The sequence below is a fragment of the Bos grunniens genome, chromosome 6 (assembly GCF_055505025.1).
Source record: "Bos grunniens cultivar Pamir isolate PY7600 chromosome 6, Bosgru_T2T1.0, whole genome shotgun sequence".
In the NCBI taxonomy this organism is placed as follows: domain Eukaryota; kingdom Metazoa; phylum Chordata; class Mammalia; order Artiodactyla; family Bovidae; genus Bos; species Bos grunniens.
The window spans coordinates 107,004,331-107,024,347 of record NC_141170.1 but is presented as its reverse complement, the minus strand read 5'-3'; the positions used below and the strand labels follow the sequence as shown (position 1 = coordinate 107,024,347).

General features: G+C 38.9%; 1 pseudogene; it reads right to left on the bottom strand.

Annotated features, from left to right (window-relative positions):
- Nucleotides 1–1,938: 1,938 nt before the first annotated feature.
- The window catches only part of LOC147371174 (large ribosomal subunit protein eL19 pseudogene), an 86,639-nt pseudogene continuing 68,560 nt past the window's right edge, over nucleotides 1,939–20,017 (bottom strand).

The following is a 20,017-nucleotide window of genomic DNA, read 5'->3' as shown; positions in this document are numbered from 1 at the left end:
TCTCTTTTCGTTTTCTCCAGGGTGACTATGGGAGTGGTATTCTTTCTCATTTCACAAATTTCTGCAAATATCTTTCAGTTGTCCTCATACATGAAATACAGGTAATCTTCTTCAAAGATTTTTCCCCTCAAAGCTTGAGATTTTTTTCCAAGTAATTATATTAGCCTCACAATCAAATTTCTTTCTTGCAGAGACAATCACTGTATTGCTTGAGTGATGTAGAATTTTTCTCTGATTTCTTTACCATCCATCTCTTGTTTGTTCATACACATGTATTTCCCACAAATTTTCTGCCTTAATGGCCCCCTTTGGTGGCCACATTATTCCACACATCAGAAATGTGTTCTCCTCATCGAATCATGACTAGTTTTTAAAACAGTTTCAAGATGCTTCCTCCGATAAGTCTTCTCCTATTGCTCTAACCTGTATTAAAGCTTACCTGTGTTTGAATCACAGCTCTGTTAATTGTTAGTTGTGTGACTTTGGCCACATGCTTGACCTCTCTGTGCTGCAATTTCCTCATATGTAAAATAGTATTTTGGAAATGTTTGAAAGATTAAATGAGATAATAGAAACAAAGTGCCTTATTTAATACCATACGACGAACGCAGTGATTATCTTCCTATATGAGGCAATTGTATGATAATCGTTATTACTAATGCTATCCATTGTAATAATAATGTCTAACTATTAAGTGGCAGAGAATTAAGCAAGTCTTACAAATGCTTGCTTTTTTTAAATAAAATTTATCTTAGTAACCAAGGTAATATTAATGTAGAAGTTCAGCTAGGTTGAAGTAATAGTTAAAAGACTTAGTGCTGTGTGATGTAATGGTATTTTGTTTTGTTTTGTTTCAAATAGGAGTCTAATGATTGTGTATAATAATATACAGTAACAACACATTTAAACCAATGTAAACATGTATACAATGACGTGAACAGCACGGTATTTCAGCTTAAGAGAGGAGGCAAGAGCTGTAAAGATGCCTCATCTTCCTGTTCATGAATCATTAGCAGAGAGGGATGCTTCATGTCTCCACAGTAAAGCCTAACACGTCTACATTACTTCTTCTCTGGCAAAATTCCACCGGACAAATCTGTTTGCTATTCCAAAATGATATGGACATTTTCCCAGGACTGATTTCAGAGAAATGAATTGAGCATATTTTCAGGTTTTAAAGGATCATTTTCTCCAGTTTGTCATGACCAGATTTTAAGGATACTGTTATAAAAGTCTTCAGGGAAAAAAATTCTTCTCTGAGAATCTCAGTTTTAAATTACTTCATCTAAAAGAAATCCCGCCACCATATGTTTGCTTGGCCTAGATTTCACTCAATAAGGCTTTCCTCCTCATACATTCTTTACAGAGAAACAAAATTAAGATTAGTATAAGTGCCAGACATTAAACATCTATGGCCTGTGTCAATTTTTAATCAGGTCTCGTCAGCAACATTTAACGGACTCTTGCACTAAACTTAAAAACTGTAGCGAGAGCAATGTGACTAGAATTTATAAGTGCAAGGGATTCTTAGTCCCCATTTTTCTTTCTGTAAAAATATTGTCTTCTTCTTTCCTTGCATAAATTCAAAGTTCATGTTCAGGGTCAAACTTAGCTTATTCAAAATGCATATGATGTCCTCATCTTTTTTGTTTTAAAGTTACCTTTGATAATTTGTTCCCTTCTTACATTCTTGTGGAGATTAGACATCATTGTGAAAATTCAAAGAATTTAATAATTTGTGTAACATAATTTTCAACTCATAGTATGCATTCAACATTGAATAAATGTGAAAAAGAGGGGTCGGAGGGAAAGTATAGAAAACTATGACACTGAATGAATGAATTGATGCAAAATGATTAATTCTACTTAAAAACTAAATCATGGGGATTTTTTTTTTTTTAGGCAGATAAAGGCTTGTTTTTTATTGAATGAGTGATCTATGCAATTGTTGAGGCCACTGTGTACAGAGAAGAGGGGGAGAACTTTATTTCTTGATCTCTTCCTCCTTGGACAGTCTTGATGATTTCCTCCTTCTCGGCCCGGAGCCGTTCTTCACGGCGCTTGCGGGCTTCCTTGGTCTTAGACCTGCGGGCCTCAGCCTGGTCTGCCAGAAGCTTCTTGCGAGCCTGGTCTGCCTTCAGCTTGTGGATATGTTCCATGAGAATCTGCTTGGTTTTGAACACGTTACCCTTCACCTTCAGGTACAGGCTGTGATACATGTGGAGGTCAATCTTCTTAGATGCACGGTATCGAGCATTCTGAGCAGCCGGCACAGAATTCTCATCCTCCTCATCCAGGTTACCTTCTCGGCATCGAGCCCGGGAATGGACAGCCACAGGCTTCTGGTGATCAGCCCATCTTTGATCAGCTTCCAGATCTTCTGGTGGGAGTTGGCATTGGTGATTTCACTAGTCTCACTGGGGTCCAACCAGACCTTCTTTTTGCCACAGCAAAGGACACTGGAGGCAAGCCTCTTCTGAAGCCTGAGCGTACTCGTGGCCGCTGCCACAGCGGCGAAAAGCAATGAAGAATTTTAAAGTGTAAAGATTTTTAACAGTAGAGTTGCCATACCTAAACTAATGTAATGCAATTGTTTAAGGTGGTTACTATTAAAATGTTTTTTTTTCTTTTTTTTTAAATTTTATTTTATTTTTAAACTTTACATAATTGTATTAGTTTTGCCAAATATCAAAATGAATCCGCCACCGGTATACATGTGTTCCCCATCCTGAACCCTCCTCCCTCCTCCCTCCCCATACCATCCCTCTGGGTCGTCCCAGTGCTCTAGCCCCAAGCATCCAGTATCGTGCATCGAACCTGGACTGGCATCTCGTTTCATACATGATATTTTACATGTTTCAATGCCATTCTCCCAAATCTTCCCACCCTCTCCCTCTCCCATAGAGTCCATAAGACTGTTCTATACATCAGTGTCTCTTTTGCTGTCTCGTACACAGGGTTATTGTTACCATCTTTCTAAATTCCATATATATGCGTTAGTATACTGTATTGGTGTTTTTCCTTCTGGCTTACTTCACTCTGTATAATAGGCTCCAGTTTCATCCATCTCATTAGAACTGATTCAAATGAATTCTTTTTAATGGCTGAGTAATACTCCATTGTGTATATGTACCATAGCTTTCTTATCCATTCATCTGCTGATGGACATCTAGGTTGCTTCCATGTCCTGGCTATTATAAAGAACTTTGAAAAGTTAAACACCATCAGCATTAAAAATTTTATTTATGGATGAAGGTGGTCAAGATGGCAGAGCAGGACACAGAGCTCATCTGCTTCCATGAACATATCAAAAACACATCTACATGTGGAGCAGTTCTCACTGAAAACTGACTGGAGACTGGATGAAAGAACCATCTACAGCAAAGACTGTATGAAAAATCCAAGCTGAATTGGGTAGGAAGGGAAGGGAAACAAACAGGTCAGGACCTGTACCTCTGGGAGAGGACACAGAAGAGGAGAGGGATTACAGGACCCACACATTCTCCCTGGAGAGTGAATGGTTCCATCCACAAGTTGGGTGCCCCAGCTCTGGGGTCCAACACCAGCAGGACATGTCCCCTTAGCTGGTTTGAAAACCAATGGGGCCTACAGAGGGGCTGTAATAAAAACCTAGACTCTGTGTGTGAGGAGCATGCACACACTTGTTTATTCCCAAAACATGGCAGAGAAAACAGACTGAAACTGCCCAGGCTTCTGGCTGCTTTCCTGAAACCTAATGAATGAGAGATTATTTGAAAATAATATGCCCAATATCCAAAATATATAAACAGCTCATACAATCCAATATCAAGAAAACAACAGCTTGATTAGAAAACGGGTAGAGGATTGGAGTAGATTTTTTCCTAGAGAAGACATATAGATGGTCAATAAGCACATGAAAAAATGCTCTACATCACTAATCATGAGAAATGCAAGTCAAAACCACAATGAGATGTCACCTTATACCCGTCAGAATGGCTGTCAAAACAAAGTCCACAAATAACAAATGCTGGCAAGGATGTAGGAAAAGGGAATCCTAGTACACTGTTAGTAAAAATATAAATTGGTGTAGCCACTGTAGAAGAGAGTATTTGAGATTTTCATCAAAAAACAAAAACTAGAACTACCATACGATACAGAAATTCCACTCCTGGATGTAAATCCAAAGAAAATAACACAAATTCAAAAAGACACATGCACCCCAATGTTCATAGCAGCATTATTTACAATAGTCAAAATGTAAAAACAATGTAAGTGTCTACCAACAGATTAGTGGATACAGATGTCATGTATACATAGAATGGACTGTTAGTCATAAAAAAAAAAAGAATAAAATTCTATCATTCACAACTACATGGATGCATCTAGAGGGTATTATGTTTAGACAAATAAGTTAGAGAAAGACAAATACTGTATGTTATCATTCATATGTGGAATTGAAAAAAGAAAAGCTAATGACAAGGATATACTGTATAATGTGGGGAATATAACAAATATTTTATAACTATAAATGGAGTATCAGTTCAGTTCAGTTCAGTCGCTCAGTCGTGTCCAATTCTTTGCAACCCCATGGACTGCAGCATTCCAGGCCTCCCTGTCCATCACCAACTTCCGGAGTTGACTCAAATTCATGTCCATTGAGTTGGTGATGCCATCCAACCATCTTATCTTCTGTCGTCCCCTTCTCCTGCCCTCAATCTTTCCCAGCATCAGGGTCTTTTCCAATGAGTCAGCTCTTCGCATCAGGTGGCCAAAGTATTGGAGTTTCAGCTTCAACATCAGTCCTTCCAATGAACACCCAGGACTGATTTCCTTTAGGATGCACTGGTTGGATCTCCTTGCAGTCCAAGGGACTCTCAAGAGTCTTCTCCAACACCACAGTTCAAAAGCATCAATTCTTCGGTGCTAGCTTTCTTTATAGTTCAACTCTCACCTTTAAAAATTGCAGATCACTATATTGTACCTGTAACTTATATAATGGATTTCCCAGGTGGCTCAATGGTAAAGAATCTGCCTGCAATGCAGGAGACCTGGGTTCAATCCCTGGGTCAGGAAGATCCCCTGAAGGAGGAAATGGCAACCCACTCCAGGATTCTTGCCTGGGAAATCCCATGGACAGACAAGCCTGGTGGGCTGCCATCCATGGGATGGCAAAAGAATTAGACACTACTTAGTAACTAAACAACAACAACTTATATAATATTGTTCAGTAACTATACTCCAACAAAAGAAAAATTAAAATGGAGCTTAGATTTTTTAAATAAAACAAATGAATGAATATGGCAAAACAGCAACAAATTTACAGGTATAGACAACAGACTGGTGATTATTATCTGTGGAAGGGGTAGAGAGAGGCTGAACAGGGGTAGGGGGTTGAGAGATAAAAACTACTCTGTATAAAATGGATAGGTAGGGAGGTGAGGGAGGCTCAAGAGGGAGGAGACATACATATAATTATGACTGATTTTCACTGATGTATAGCAGAAACCACCACAGCATTGTAAAGCAATTATGCTCTAATAAAAAAAAATTTTTTTAATGGATATGCTACAGCACAAGAAATATAGCCAGTATTCTACAATAATTTTAAATGGAGTATAATCTGGAAAAATATTTAAGTACTGTTATATAACTGAAACTATAATATTATAAATCAACTATACTTAAAATTAGAATAAATTTGAAAAAATGTAATAATTAAGTATACTTTTTGGAGACAACACATACCCATAAAAGAAAAAAAAAGAAAATTATATTTATGATAGTCTAATACAGTTACTACTGGACTGAGGTATATAAATACTTCTATGTGTTTCAACAGAAGTTTTAGAATGAGAGGCTATATAGCTTGTCATGGCCATAATGATTGTCACATTAAATTTTATTATTTATCCTAAGTCAAATACTCATTGACAGAGTTCAAACTAGAACTCAGGTCTTTTCTCTACTGATCCAAAGCCCTGCTCGATGACCCTGTCAGATCCTACCAACAAAAGATCTTAGCAGCGTCTCCAGGGGATATTAAGCTCCCTGCATAATTCTACGGCATGTTCTACCCTCACTCTTCTGATGTTGAAATTCAAGCATATAAGGTTTCAAGTCAAAGAACATTAATTGTTCCCAACCAACACAGAAAAATGTTCGAGAAGAAATAAATTGAAACTGCAATAATGAATCGTATTTTAGAACTTTGTATTTCAGTGTAATAGTTAAACTAAAAATTATTAAGTACCTTTGCACCAGACTACTTTAAGTGCTTTGCATCAGTGCATGCTTTACTGCTCATGTTGTTGCTGTTCACTTGCCCACTCATGTCCAACTCTTTGTGACCCCATGGACTGCAGCACACCAAGCCTCCCTGTCCCTCAGTTCACTTCAGTTCAGTTCAGTCACTCAGTCGTGTCCGACTCTTTGCGACCCCATAAATCGCAGGACGCCAGGCCTCCCTGTCCATCACCAACTCCCGGAGTTCACTCCGACTCACGTCCATCGAGTCGGTGATGCCATCCAGCCATCTCATCCTCTGTCGTCCCCTTCTCCTCCTGCCCCCAATCCCTCCCAGCATCAGAGTCTTTTCCAATGAGTCAACTCTGCATGAGGTGGCCAAAGTACTGGAGTTTCAGCTTTAGCATCACTCCTTCCAAAGAACACCCAGGGCTGATCTCTTTCAGAATGGACTGGTTGAATCTCCTTTCAGTCCAAGGGACTCTCAGGAATCTTCTCCAACACCACAGTTCAAAAGCATCAACTCTTTGGCACTCAGTTTTCTTCACAGTCCAACTCTCACATCCATACATGACCACAGGAAAAACCATAGCCTTGACTAGATGGACCTTTGTTGGTAAAGTAATGTTTCTGATTTTCAGTATGCTATCTAGGTTGGTCATAACTTTCCTTCCAAGGAGTAAGCGTCTTTTAATTTCATGGCTGCAGTCACCACCTGTAGTGATTTTGGAGCCCAAAAAAATAAAGTCTGCCACTGTTTCCACTGTTTCCCCATCTATTTCCCATGAAGTGATGGGACCAGATGCCATGATCTTCGTTTTCTGAATGTTGAGCTTTAAACCAACTTTTTCACTCTCCTCTTTCACTTTCATCAAGAGGCTTTTTTAGTTCCTCTTCACTTTCTGCCATAAGGGTGGTGTCATTTGCATATCTGAGGTCCCTGTCCCTCACCATCTCTCAAAGTCTGCCCAAGTTTATATCCATTACTGTTCATAGCTAACTATAAAACTGATACTCTTAGGACCCCATTTTACAGATATGAAAACTGGAACAAAGATGATACACTAAGTAGCAGAGCTAGTGTTTGAATACAAGCAAGCCCACACCAGAGTACACACTCAGTCACTCTTACAAATCTTTAGTATGTAGTCCATAATGGTGAATCAATGTATCAGATCAATGTTGGAGTTGGGAGCATCATCATAGGAAATAATCTCTGAATCTTTCTTCCTTTCTGGGTTACAATTATGCTCTCTGGTACCTGTTAATGGCTAAGACTTTCTTGGACTTCTCAATTTTCCTTACACAAGCCCAGGCCATTAGTATGGAGAATATTTGCTTCCCTGGTGGCTCACTGTTGGAGAGTCTGCCTGCCAATGCAGGGGACAGGTGTTTGATCCCCGACTGGGGAAGATCCCACATGCCAGTGGAGGAACTAAGTCTGTGCACCACAGCTATTGCGACTGTGGTCTAGAGCCCGTGAGCCACAACTACCGAGCCCGTGAGCAGCAACCACTGAAGCCCGTGTGCCCTGGAACCTGGGCTCCACAACAAGAGAAGCCCGCACACCACAACAAGAGAGTAGCTGACACAGCAGCGAAGACCCAGCCCAGCAAAAACACATAAATAAAATAAAACAAAACTCTTAAAAAAATACGGAGAACTTTTCAACACAGAATCATCAACTAGAGAATTTTGGCTAACAAGGACTATCTACCATCTTGACAAAACAACTAATCAGCTGCTAACAGTCAAGATCCTTCTGATTTTAAGCTTCCCTTTTATTATTAATAAGGTCAACAGCAGCTTCCCTGAGATATTCTTTTACATGCTTATAAAGACCTCCATGCTTTTACAATTTTCTACTTCATTTTCCCCAGAATAATTTTCTCTTATAAAATCAAAGTCAGTAATTAGAAGCTGCCATATGGCACCCTACTCCAGTACTCTTGCCTGGAAAATCCCATGGACGGAAGAGCCTGGTAGGCTGCAGTCTATGGGGTTGCGAAGAGTTGGACACTTTCACTTTTCACTTTCATGCACTGGAGAAGGAAATAGCAACCCACTCCAGTGTTCTTGCCTGGAGAATCCCAGGGATAGGGGAGCCTGGTGGGCTGCCATCTCAGGGGTTGCACAGAGTCGGACATGACTGAAGTGACTTAGCAGCAGCAGCAGCATACCTTGATACATTGGCATATCCTACAGACATTCTGAAGTTGTGCAAATGACCCTGGTGCATTTTGGAGTATTTTAAGAAAGTCTCCTGGATAATTTTACAAAACATTCCTGGATACTTTGGACTCTCTTAACTCAAGAGTCATGTTTCATGTACACTATTCAAAGCTGGGGATTAAACACAGAGTAAAATGACCTGATATTTTGTTAAAGAGAACCTGAAACATACTGTGCTATTTTTACTTTTAAAGAACCCAGGGATCAAAAGCTTACCATTCAACTGGGTTAATTACTGCTAAATCCACCTAAAAGACAAATGTAGGGGGCAAAACTATACTAATGCCAAAATAGCAATAATTTGCTAGAGATATTTTTTTGGCCTCTGTTCTAAACGTTCTTAGTTGAAAAGAATCTTCCCATGCTCTTTAACAAGAATTGAGCAGAAAGAAGCCAATTTTTGCCTGCTATCCTCAAAGGAATTCTTTCTAATTGCATTTTTAAATTAACTACTAATGAAATGTGAAAATGAATGCAGAGCCTTGGAAACAGAAGAAAAATAAAAACTGGGAGGATCTGCCTAAAGGAATAGAGAAAATATGAAAAGTAAGTGCACTCCTGAGAATTATATGAATAAAATATTACATAGTACAATATGAAACAAGTTTATGACAAAACTTGTTGTTTTGGAGTGGAATTTGGACCACCACAAAGAAAGAAATTTATTTTTTACACAGGACTTTTTTTACACTTTCATTGTTCCTTCATTTATACAGCAACAAAAAGAAATCATCATAAGCATTGCATAATGATTCAAGATGACCTGGGGAGCTGTTGAGCTTGTATGAGATCTGGGACAACAGACAGCTGTTAAGGAAGAGCCACTGAGAGAGTTACGGGGAAAGACAGCAAAAAAAAGATGTGTGAAAATGGCTCATAGACAACATGGCAATTTACAGCAAATTACAACTCCCCAAAGTCAAGTATGGAAAAATTAGATGACTTCTGAGGGACTTTTCAGAACGTGTCTCCAAAACCTTTAAGTTTAAAGAAATTATTTAATAAGGAAGCTGTCAGTGTCTACATTTGGTCTAAGACACTCTTTTATGATATCAACTCTAAAATGCTATTATACACTGAAAAATCCCCTCTTCCATTATTTAATTGATCATGCTTTTTGTTCAGTATGCTTTACCCTAACAATTACCATTCTTTTCAGACTCTTGGAAAAAAATTCACTAGTACTATATTAATGAAAAATATCACATCTAGTTTAAAACAATTCTTATACAAAGATTGGTTTTCGCAATATTTCTGAAAAACTAAAGTAGTGTACATCATCATGAGTAAAGACTGGCTTTTGAGAACCAATTTAAAAAAACGTATAACACCCTCTCTAAATAAAAGAAACAAATATTTATTGATTCAAGTATAAAAAAATAGAGTTTGTTTTTTCTACCTATATGACACTGCCAGTTTCTTCAGTTAAGGGCTCAGTTGAGTCTGACTCTGCAACCCAATGGACTGCAGCATACCAGGCTTCGCTGTCCATCACCAACTCCTGGAGCTTGCTCAAACTCATGTCCACTGAGTCGGTGATGCCATCCAACCATCTCATCCTCTGTCGTCCCCTTCTCCTCCTGCCTTCAATCTTTCCCAGCATCGGGGTCTTTTCCAATGAGTCAGTTCATATCAGGTGGCCAAGTATTGGAGCTTCTGCTTCAGCGGTCCCTCCAATGCATATTCAGGACTGATCTCCTTTAAGATGGACTGGTTAGATTTCCTTGCAGTCCAAGGGACTCTCAAGAGTCTTCTCCAATACCACAGTTCAAAAGCATCAATTCTTTGGTGCTCAGCTTTCTTCATGGTTCAACTGTCACATCCATACATGACTACTGGAAAAACCACAGCTTTGACTAGACAGATGTTTGTCAGCAAAATAATGTCTCTGCTTTCAATTATCCTTCAATAAAAAATAAATTAATTTTAAAAAATAACCTAAAAAAATGTTGGGGGGAAAAAAAAACGCTGTCTAGGCTTGGTCACAGCTTTTCTTCCAAGGGGCAAGTGTCTTTTAATTTCATGGCTGCAGTCACCATCTGTAGTGATTTTGGAGCCCCCAAAAATAAAGTCTGACACTGTTTCCACTGTTTCCCCATCTATTTCCCATGAAGTGATGGGACCAGATGCCATGATCTTAGTTTTCTGAATGTTGAGCTTGAAGCCAACTTTTTCACTCTCATCTATCACTTTCATCAAGAGGCTTTTTAGTTCCTCTTCACTTTCTGCCATAAGGGTGGTGTCATCTGCATATCTGACATTATTGATATTTCTCCCGGCAATCTTGATTCCAGCTTGTGCTTCTTCCAGCCCAGCATTTCTCATGATGTACTCTGCAGATAAGTTAAATAAGCAGGGTGACAATATATAGCCTTGACGTATTCTTTTCCCAATTTGGAACCAGTTCGTTGTTCCATGTCCGATTTTATCTGTTGCTTCTTGACCTGCATGAAGATTTCTCAGGAGGCAGGTAAGGTGGTCTGGAATTTCCATCTCTTGAAGAATTTTCCATAGTTTGTTGTGATCCACACAGTCAAACACTTTAGTGTAGCCAATGAAGCAGAAGTAGATGTTTTTCTGGAATTCGCTTGCTTTTTCTATGATCCAACGGATGTTGGCAATGTGATCTCTGGTTCCTCTACCTTTTCTTAATCCAGCTTGAACATGTGAAGTTCTTGGTTCACATACTGTTGAAGCCTAACTTGGAGAATTTTGAGCATTACTTTGCTAGTGTGTGAGATAAGTGTATTTGTGCAGTAATATGAACATTCTTTGGCATTGCCTTTCTTTGGGATTGGAATGAAAACTGACCTTTTCCAGTCCACTACTGAGTTTTCCAAATTTTCTGGCATATTGAGTGCAGCACTTTCACAGCATCGTCTTTTAGGATTTGAAATAGCTCATCTGGAATCCCATCACCTCCACTAGCTTTTTTCATAGTGATTCTTCCTAAGGCCCACTTAACCTCACACTTCAGAATGTCTGGCTCTAGGAAAGTGATCACACCATTGTGGTTATCTGGGTCATGAAGATCTTTCTTGTATAGTTCTTCTGTGTATTCTTGCCACCTCTTCTTATTATCTTCTGCTTCTGTTAGGCCCATACCGTTTCTTTTATTGTGCCCATCTTTGCATGAAATTTTCTCTTGGTATCTCTAATTTTCTTGAAGAGCGCTATAGTCTTTCCCATTCTATTATTTTCCTGTATTTATTTTCACTGATCATTTAGGAAGGCTTTCTTATCTCTCCTTGTTATTTTTTGGAATTCTGCATTCAGATGGATATATCTTTCCTTTTCTCCTTTGCCTTTTGCTTTTCTTTTCTCAGCTATTTGTAAGACCTCCTTGGACAATCATTTTGCCTTTTTGCATTTCTTTCTTGCAGATGGTTTTGATCGTAGGTTCCTGTACAACGTCATGAACCTCCATCCATAGTTCTTCAGGCACTCCATCAGATTTAATGCCTTAAATCTATTTGTCACTTCCACTGTACAATCATAAGGGATTTGGTTTAGGTCATACCTGAATGGTCTAGTAGTTCTCCCTACTTTATTCAATTTAAGTCTGAACTTTGCAATAAGGAGTTCTTCCTGATCTGAGCCACAGTTAGCTCCTGGTCTTGTTTTTGTTGACTGTATAGAGCTTCTCCATCTTTGGATGCAAAGAATATAATCAATCTGATTTTGGTATTCACCATCTAGTGAGGTCCATGTGTAGAGTCATCTTATGTTGTTGGAAGAGGTGTTTGCTATAACCAGTGCATGATACTGTATGACTCATTTAATCCAATTTCTTATCTATAAACAGGAAGTGGTCATATCTATTTTGCTTGTTCATGAGAACTAAGTGTGGGAGCCTGTGTAAAATGCTTCACATACATTAAGATTCAGTAAGATTTTGCCTGCTGCCTTATTCTGAGTAAAGAATGCATTCTTCCTAAATACTCTTTATCAACCATGGAGATTATAGGAAGAGGTTTTAAATTAAAGATAATAAAAAGAGTAAAAATTCAATAAATAATAAATAAGTGATCTCAGTGCTATATCAAAGACATATTCATGCTGAATATGGTATAAAAGAATATGTTTCAAATTTAGGAACTAATGATTCTAATTTATGTGACTGTGTAGTTAAAAACAACATACAATCTGAGTTTTACATTGCTACATACTGGTCTTTAATGCTAACTTTGAACTACAGTCAATAGTAATAACCAGAAAATGGTTTAGTAGTTTCCTTAGATGAAGTATTTAAAAAGACATGGTTAAATAATTTAAATTGATTAACAATCTGATCCAATAAGTTTCCTCTCATAAACACCTATTTTCTAGAAGACTTTAGACCAAGATGGCCAAGAAACCAAGAGACCAAAACATCCCCCCCACCATCTTCATATGAAGATCAACAAAAACTTCACCAACATAGTAGAACAAAAACCTGAGAAAAACCACACAGAAAGAGAAGACAGCTTCATTTCAGCTGCATCATCCCCTTTTCCAAACTTCTCAGAGCCAAGAGGGATATCCCCAGCTAGAAAGAGTTATTCTTCCTTGAAAAGGGAGAACAAGTCAGGTAATTAATCAGCTTCCCCAGTCTTCCAGGGCAGGAAGGTCCCACTTGGTTATTACCGCATCCAGACCAGCAAAGCCAAGACATACAGGGAATCATAGAAACAAGGAAGAAAAGCAGAGACTACCTGTAAAAGTCACACAGCACAACAGCCACACTACCCAGTAACAGTGAACGGCTTGAACAGATAAACCCAGCAGTTTTCACCACTGAAGCAGCAACAAAAGGCTAGCAAAGCGGCCAGGGACCTTCTGCAGTTTCACTAGCTTCCACCCCACAGGTAGCCATGTTTGATTATACCAGCTTCTGGGTCCCCTCTCTGCTACCCACTCCCACTTAGGACCCCAAGGCACCCTGCATGAGATCAGTGTCAGATGAGACACTAAAGAAGAAATGATTAGTAAACTTTAACACATAGCAATAGAAACTATCCAAGATGAAATGGAGAGAGAAAAAGACTGAAGAAAAAAGAAAAGAATAGTGACCTGCTGGCCAACTTCAAGTGACCTCTCAGTATCAGTTTGTTCGCTCCGTCGTGTCTGACTCTTTGCAACCCCATGGACTGCAGCACGCCAGGCCTCCCTGTACATCGCCAACTCCCAGAGCTTGCTCAAACTCATGTCCATCGAGTCGGTGATGCCATCCAATCATCTCATCCTCTGCCGTCCCCTTCTCCTCCCGCCTTCAATCTTTCCCAGCATCGGGGTCTTTCCAGTGAGTCAGTTCTTCACACCAGGTGGCCAAAGTGACCAAATGTACATATAATTCAAGTCCCCAAAAGAAAGGGGTAGGGTGGAAATAGGACAAAAAGTAATGGCCAAATTACTTGTTGAAATTAAATGAAAGCATAAGCCACAGCTCTTAAGAAGCCCAATAAATCTCAAGTACCAAATGTGAATAAAATTATACCAAGCATATCAAAATTAAATTGCTTAAAAATATATGTAAAAATAAATCTTAAAAGCAGCCAGGGGGCAGGGGGAAACCACATCATTTACAGAGAGACAAATAATTGAAGATTTCATGTCAGAATGCAGCAAGGCAGAAACAGGAAAGCAACATCTTCCATATACTGAAAGAAAAGAAAATGGCAACCAAAATTCTATATTTGGTAAAAATAATTTCCAAAACATATAAAATAAAAACATTCCCAGATGTACAAAAGCTTAATGGTAGATCTGAACTATAATATGACATATAATTTACACAATAAATAATGTATTGTACATATTTTATAACTTAATATGAATATATATTGAAATTTATTTCTATATAAAGTCCTTCAGGCATCAAGAAAATGATAGGTAGATGGAGGTTTGATTGCTGAGGAATGTACAACAGAAGAAATGGTAAAAATGTGAGTAAATGTAAAAGGCTTTTAAATTTATTTTTATTGCCTTTTAAAAAATAATTTAAAAATTTAAAGAAAGGTAATAACATATTTAGTGGTTTAGAACCATATGGAGAAGGAAAATACACAGTATTAAAAACTGGCAAAAAAGTTGGATTGTGATTTTCTAGTCTCCTGAATAACCTGATTTACCTTCTGAATTTTTGAAGGTACCTTCTGAATTTACCTTCTCTGCCATATTTGTCCCATTCTTCAGCTCAAAAATATATGTATATATATGTATTCAAAATTATTTTTACATATATTTTACTTTATTGAAAATCTAAGTATGAGTGGGTTTTGAGATGTGCAATCCAACAGGATAGTCACAAAAAACACACATACACAAAAAAACTTTGCTTTTCTTTTACAGTTTTATTGAGGTGTAACTGCCACACAAAAACTGCACATATATAAAGTGTACAGTTTTAGGAGTTTTGATATGTGTATATGCCCACAAAAGCATCTTAACAATAAAGATAAGTAACACATTCAGAGAATGAATCAAGTTTATGTAGGAGTCCAGAGGCATCCATTGCAACTGATCTAGGAATGAGCAGAAAATGGAAGGGATAACTAAAAACCCTTAAATTTTCCCAGATATGAAGGGGACTTTGGCCCCCAACTGACCAATAGATTATTTGAAATAGACTTCAATTGTTTCCTGCGTTTTTTCCCTTTCAATAAGCAGCAGAATTTTCCTCCAGCTGTCAAATATTGTGAAGGGTCTAAGAGTTTACACTGTTTAGAAGCTAAATGTTTCATGAATGCTCGGCCAAAGACACAAACCTCCTGGGTCAATGACAAAGATTTAGTTACTCAAGACACTGCAAGCAGTGTGAGCATTAGCATATTTTATAGCAGTTTCTAGAGTCCCAGTTTCCAGAGGGCCACACAAAGGCTGAATAACAACTGCACATGTGGTGGGTTACAACACAGGAAAGAAACCTGAGCTAAGGGAATTCAAATCTTTTGTTATGACCAGTAAGTAAGCCTGCCTTCTGTGTCAGAGGGAGACATTATCTGTCTTTCGAGGCTATTCCTATACAAACATCCAAGCAAAGACAGTGAGCAAAAATGGCAAGTCAGTGCCTCTGCTCACAAGATCTTCAGAAACATGAGACAACCATAGTATTTCCCAACAATAACCGTTCCTCATCTGGTGAAATTTTTCATGAGTGAGCCATTCCATCACCCACTCTGATTAATCTGACCACAAGGACTGGAACCAGATCCATTTGATTTGTTCCATAAAACATCTCATTAGAGCTCCTGGGGCAGGATGAGAAAAACTGGTGGTACTGACCTCAACCAGGCTCCTTGGGTCCTGCAACCAAACAGTTTAACAAATACCACAGATTTCTAAGGTCTGTCTTACAAAGTGTATGAGTCAGTTGGGCTGCCATCACAAAGTACAGGCATAAGTCTGAGATATTGTAGGTTCAGTTCCAGAAGACCACAATAAAGCAAATGTTGCAATAAAGTGAGTCTCAGGAATCTTTTGGTTTCCCAATGCTTATAAAAAGTCGTGTTCTATGCTGCAGTCTTTTAAGTGTATGATAGCAGTATGTCTAAAAGAAATGTACATACCGTAATTCTAAAATGCTCTGTTGGTATAAATAGACTTAGGACTTCCCTGGTAGCTCAGCTGGTAAAGAATCTGCCTGCAATGAAGGAGACCCCAGTTTGATTCCTGGGTTGGGAGGATCCACTGGAGAAGGAACAGGTTACCCACTCCAGTATTCTTGGGCTTCCCTGGTGGCTCAGCTGACAAAGAATCCACCTGCAATGCAAGAAATCTGGGTTCTATCCCTGGGTTGAGAAGATCCCCTGGAGAAGGGAATGGTTATCCACTGCAGTATTCTGGCCTGGAGAATTCCATAGACTATTCAGACATGACTGAGCGACTTTCACATTATAGCAGTAACATCAAAGATCACTGATCAATCACAGATCACCATAACAAATATACTAATAGTGAAACATTTGAACTATTGTAAGAGTTATCAAAATGTTACACAGAGACATGAAGTGAGCAAATGCTATTGGGAAAATGGTGTTGACAGATTTGGTTAATATGGGTTGCCACAAACTTTCCATCTGTAAAAAACATGTCTGCAAAGTGCAATACAATGAAGTATGTCTTTTTACCACAGACCTCATGGCTTAAGCAACAGAAATGTATTTTCTCACATTTCCGGAGGCTAGATGTCCAAGATCCAGGTGTCAGTAGGTTTGGTTTCTCCTGAGGCTTCTCTGCTAGGCTGGCAGATGGCCAACTTTTCACATGGCCTTTCCTCTGTGTATTTTCATCCCTGGTGTCTCTCCCTCTTCTTGAAAAGACACCAGTAATATTGTATTAGAGCCCCACCTCATTTTAACTCAAAGAGATCTTTAAAATTTTATTTCAAAATACAGTCACATCATGCAGCACTGGGGCTTAGGACTTCAACCTATGAACTAGATTGGGGGAGGTGGTGAGAACACAACTCAGCCCATGACAGAAAATAAGGTAGATTTCCCCTTAATTTTAGGTATTGATCTTTCCACTTGTCCAGAGGCCTTAATCCAGATACAGCAGGATGATTAGTGAATGACCTACTGGTGGTAATTAGTATTAGTGATCACAGACTCTGTGCTGGTGCATAAGGATAATTCTATCATCTATGGCAATTCTGGTCAATGCCTAGACTACAATGCCTAATACAATACTAATACAAATGCCTTCCAGGGCTTCAGCTAAAGTGAGGGACAAATTTCTCCACGATTTTTTGTTCTTTTTACCCCCAGCATTACTGAGATATAATTGACATATAACACTGCGTAGGTTTAAGGTACACAACTGGTTGATTTGATACACTTACAGATTATAAAATGATTGCCGCCATAGTGTTAGCTAATGTCTCCATCATGTCACACAATTACCATCTCTTTTGGGGATGATAACTTTAAAGTTATCTAACAACTTTTATATATATAATACATTATGGCTAACTATAATCACCATGCCATACATAAGCTCCCCAGAAATTATTCATCTTACAATTGGAAGTTTTTACTCTTTGATCAAAATCTCCCCATTTCCCCCACCTCTCAGGCTCTGGTAACCACCATTCTACTCTCTGTTCTAAAGACAAGAAATAACAAGTGTTGGCAAGGACGTGGAGGAAAGGGAATCCTTAAGTACTATTGGTCAGAATGTAAAGTGGTACAGTCACTATGGACAACAGTATGGAAGTTCCTTGAAAAATTAAAGCTAAAACTACCATGGGATCCAGCAATTCCATCCATGGGTATATATACAAAGAAAATGAATTTGAAGAGATATCTATACTTCTATGTTTACTGCAGCGTTATTCACAATAGGCAAGATATGGAACAATGTAAGTGCTCATCAATGGATGAACGGATAAAAGAAAATTTAGAGATGAGAAAGAAGGAAATCCTGACACTCGTGGCAACATGGATGGACCTGGATCTTGAGGGCATCATGCTAAGTGAAGTAAGTCAGAAAGAGAAAGGCAAATACTATATGATATCAGTGATGGGTGGAATCTCAGTACTTTTTCTAACTGGATGACTCACACCACAAGGATAACTGCCATCAGGGTACATGTAGATAATGAGTCAGCTATCTCTCCAGGAAGCTGCACAGAGAAAGTGACAGGAGAGACCACCACAGCCGTCCGAGGACCACCTGATCTACTGACGCTTCTTTAAACACTAGAAGGTCTCAGATGATAACCTCAAAGGTAAGCGTAGCTGTATTTGCAGGAAGGAGGCAAATTAATGCCTGACTTCCACACCAGAAGCTCGGAAAGGAAATGCTGTTTACAGTTGTTGGCCCTATATTAGTTTGAGGAGCACAGATTGATAGTGCCTCCAAGGTGGCCTCATCTCTAGCTGATGGACCTTAGGGTTCACAGTTCAGTTCCATAACTAAGTCCAGACCTTCATTTTGTAGTTATTGTGTAAAGGCAGCCAGCCCAATCCATCATTTTGCCCTTTACCACCAAGGTGAGGGAATTTGTATGCCTCATAGAATTGACTGGGTAACAGGTACAGGAATGGGGCTTGGGCAGACACTCATGGGTGGTGATAGATGTTTTGCATGGAAGGTACAAAAACTGGACCATCCCCTGCTGTTTCTAATAAGCTTCTTAGTAAGATTAAGAGGAGTTAATCTCAAGGTCAAATTATACTGAGAGCTGTCTGGCAGATCCACAAACAAGTTCAATATTATTTCAACCATTTAGGAAAACAACACCAGGTCATTTCTCCTTTGTGAGAAAGTCTCCAGGGCTGATTCTAAAAGAAATATGGAGAACGGCACTGAAACATGTATAATATCATATATGAAACAAATAGCCAGTCCAGGTTCGATGCATGATACAGGATGCTTGGGGCTGGTGCACTGGGATGACCCAGAAGGATGGGATGGGGAGGGAGGTGGGAAGGGGGTTCAGGATGGGGAACACGTGTACACCCATGGCAGATTCATGTTAATGTATGGCAAAACCAATACAATATTTTAAAGTAATTAGCCTCCAATTAAAATAAATAAATTTATATTTTAAAAAATTAAAAAAATAAAAGAAATATGATTATTAGTGTCTGTCCTCTCCTGCATCATGTAGAGTCTGAGCAATTCCATTTCCAGATGTCAGAATTACTGTTTTCCCTCTACTGCCACAAAATCAATGTGTTTCATTCCAGTAGTTCTAAGTTTACCTTCTCCCAATCATGCCTAGACTTTTCATCTATAAGAGTTAGGCCAAACAGGGACAAGAGCATTCCTAAAGAATTTACAGAGACCCATTATGTCCCTGCTTTGGCCTTCATGAGACTGTGGAGGAGAACTCGGCCAGCAGGTATACCCAGCCGAATGGTCATTCCAATTATGACCAAGGACCACGTCAATTCCACAGGAGAATGTAGATGGCTGAACCAGCATTACGTTTGAATATAGTAGCCCCTCTTTTGGCTATGCTATACCTGGAAAATGTACAAATCAGGCCAACCTGGGGTTGCAATTAAGGTAAAGAAAGGAGCATCATGTCCAGAAAAGGCCAGGTTGGAACCCCAAGTTTTCAAAATTGGCTTTAGAACCACCACCCTGTCCTGGATCATATCTCAGCCTTAGTTCCCTAAGGTTACCATAACTAATGATCACAAACTTGGTGGTTGAAAACAGCAGAAATTTATTCTCTCACAGCTCTGGATATTAAATGTCTAAAATCAAGCAGGGTCATGCTCCCTCTGAAAAATCTAGGAAAGAATCCTTCCTTGCCTCTTCTAACTTCTGTTGGCTCCCGGTATTACTTGGCTTTTGACAGCACAACTCCAATTTCTGCATCCAACTTCACAGGGGCCTCCTCAGTGTGAAGCTCTCTATGTTCTCTGTGTCCAAACCTTCTAATAAAAACACCAGTCATTGAATTTAGTACCCACTCTAATTATAGGATGATTTTATCTTAAGATTCAAAATTATATGTGCAAAGACCAATTTTTTCCTAATAAGTTCACATCCTAAGGTTCCAGATAGACATGACTAAAGGCATGACATGTTTAGGAAATACAATTCAACTGAGTATCCCCTAGAG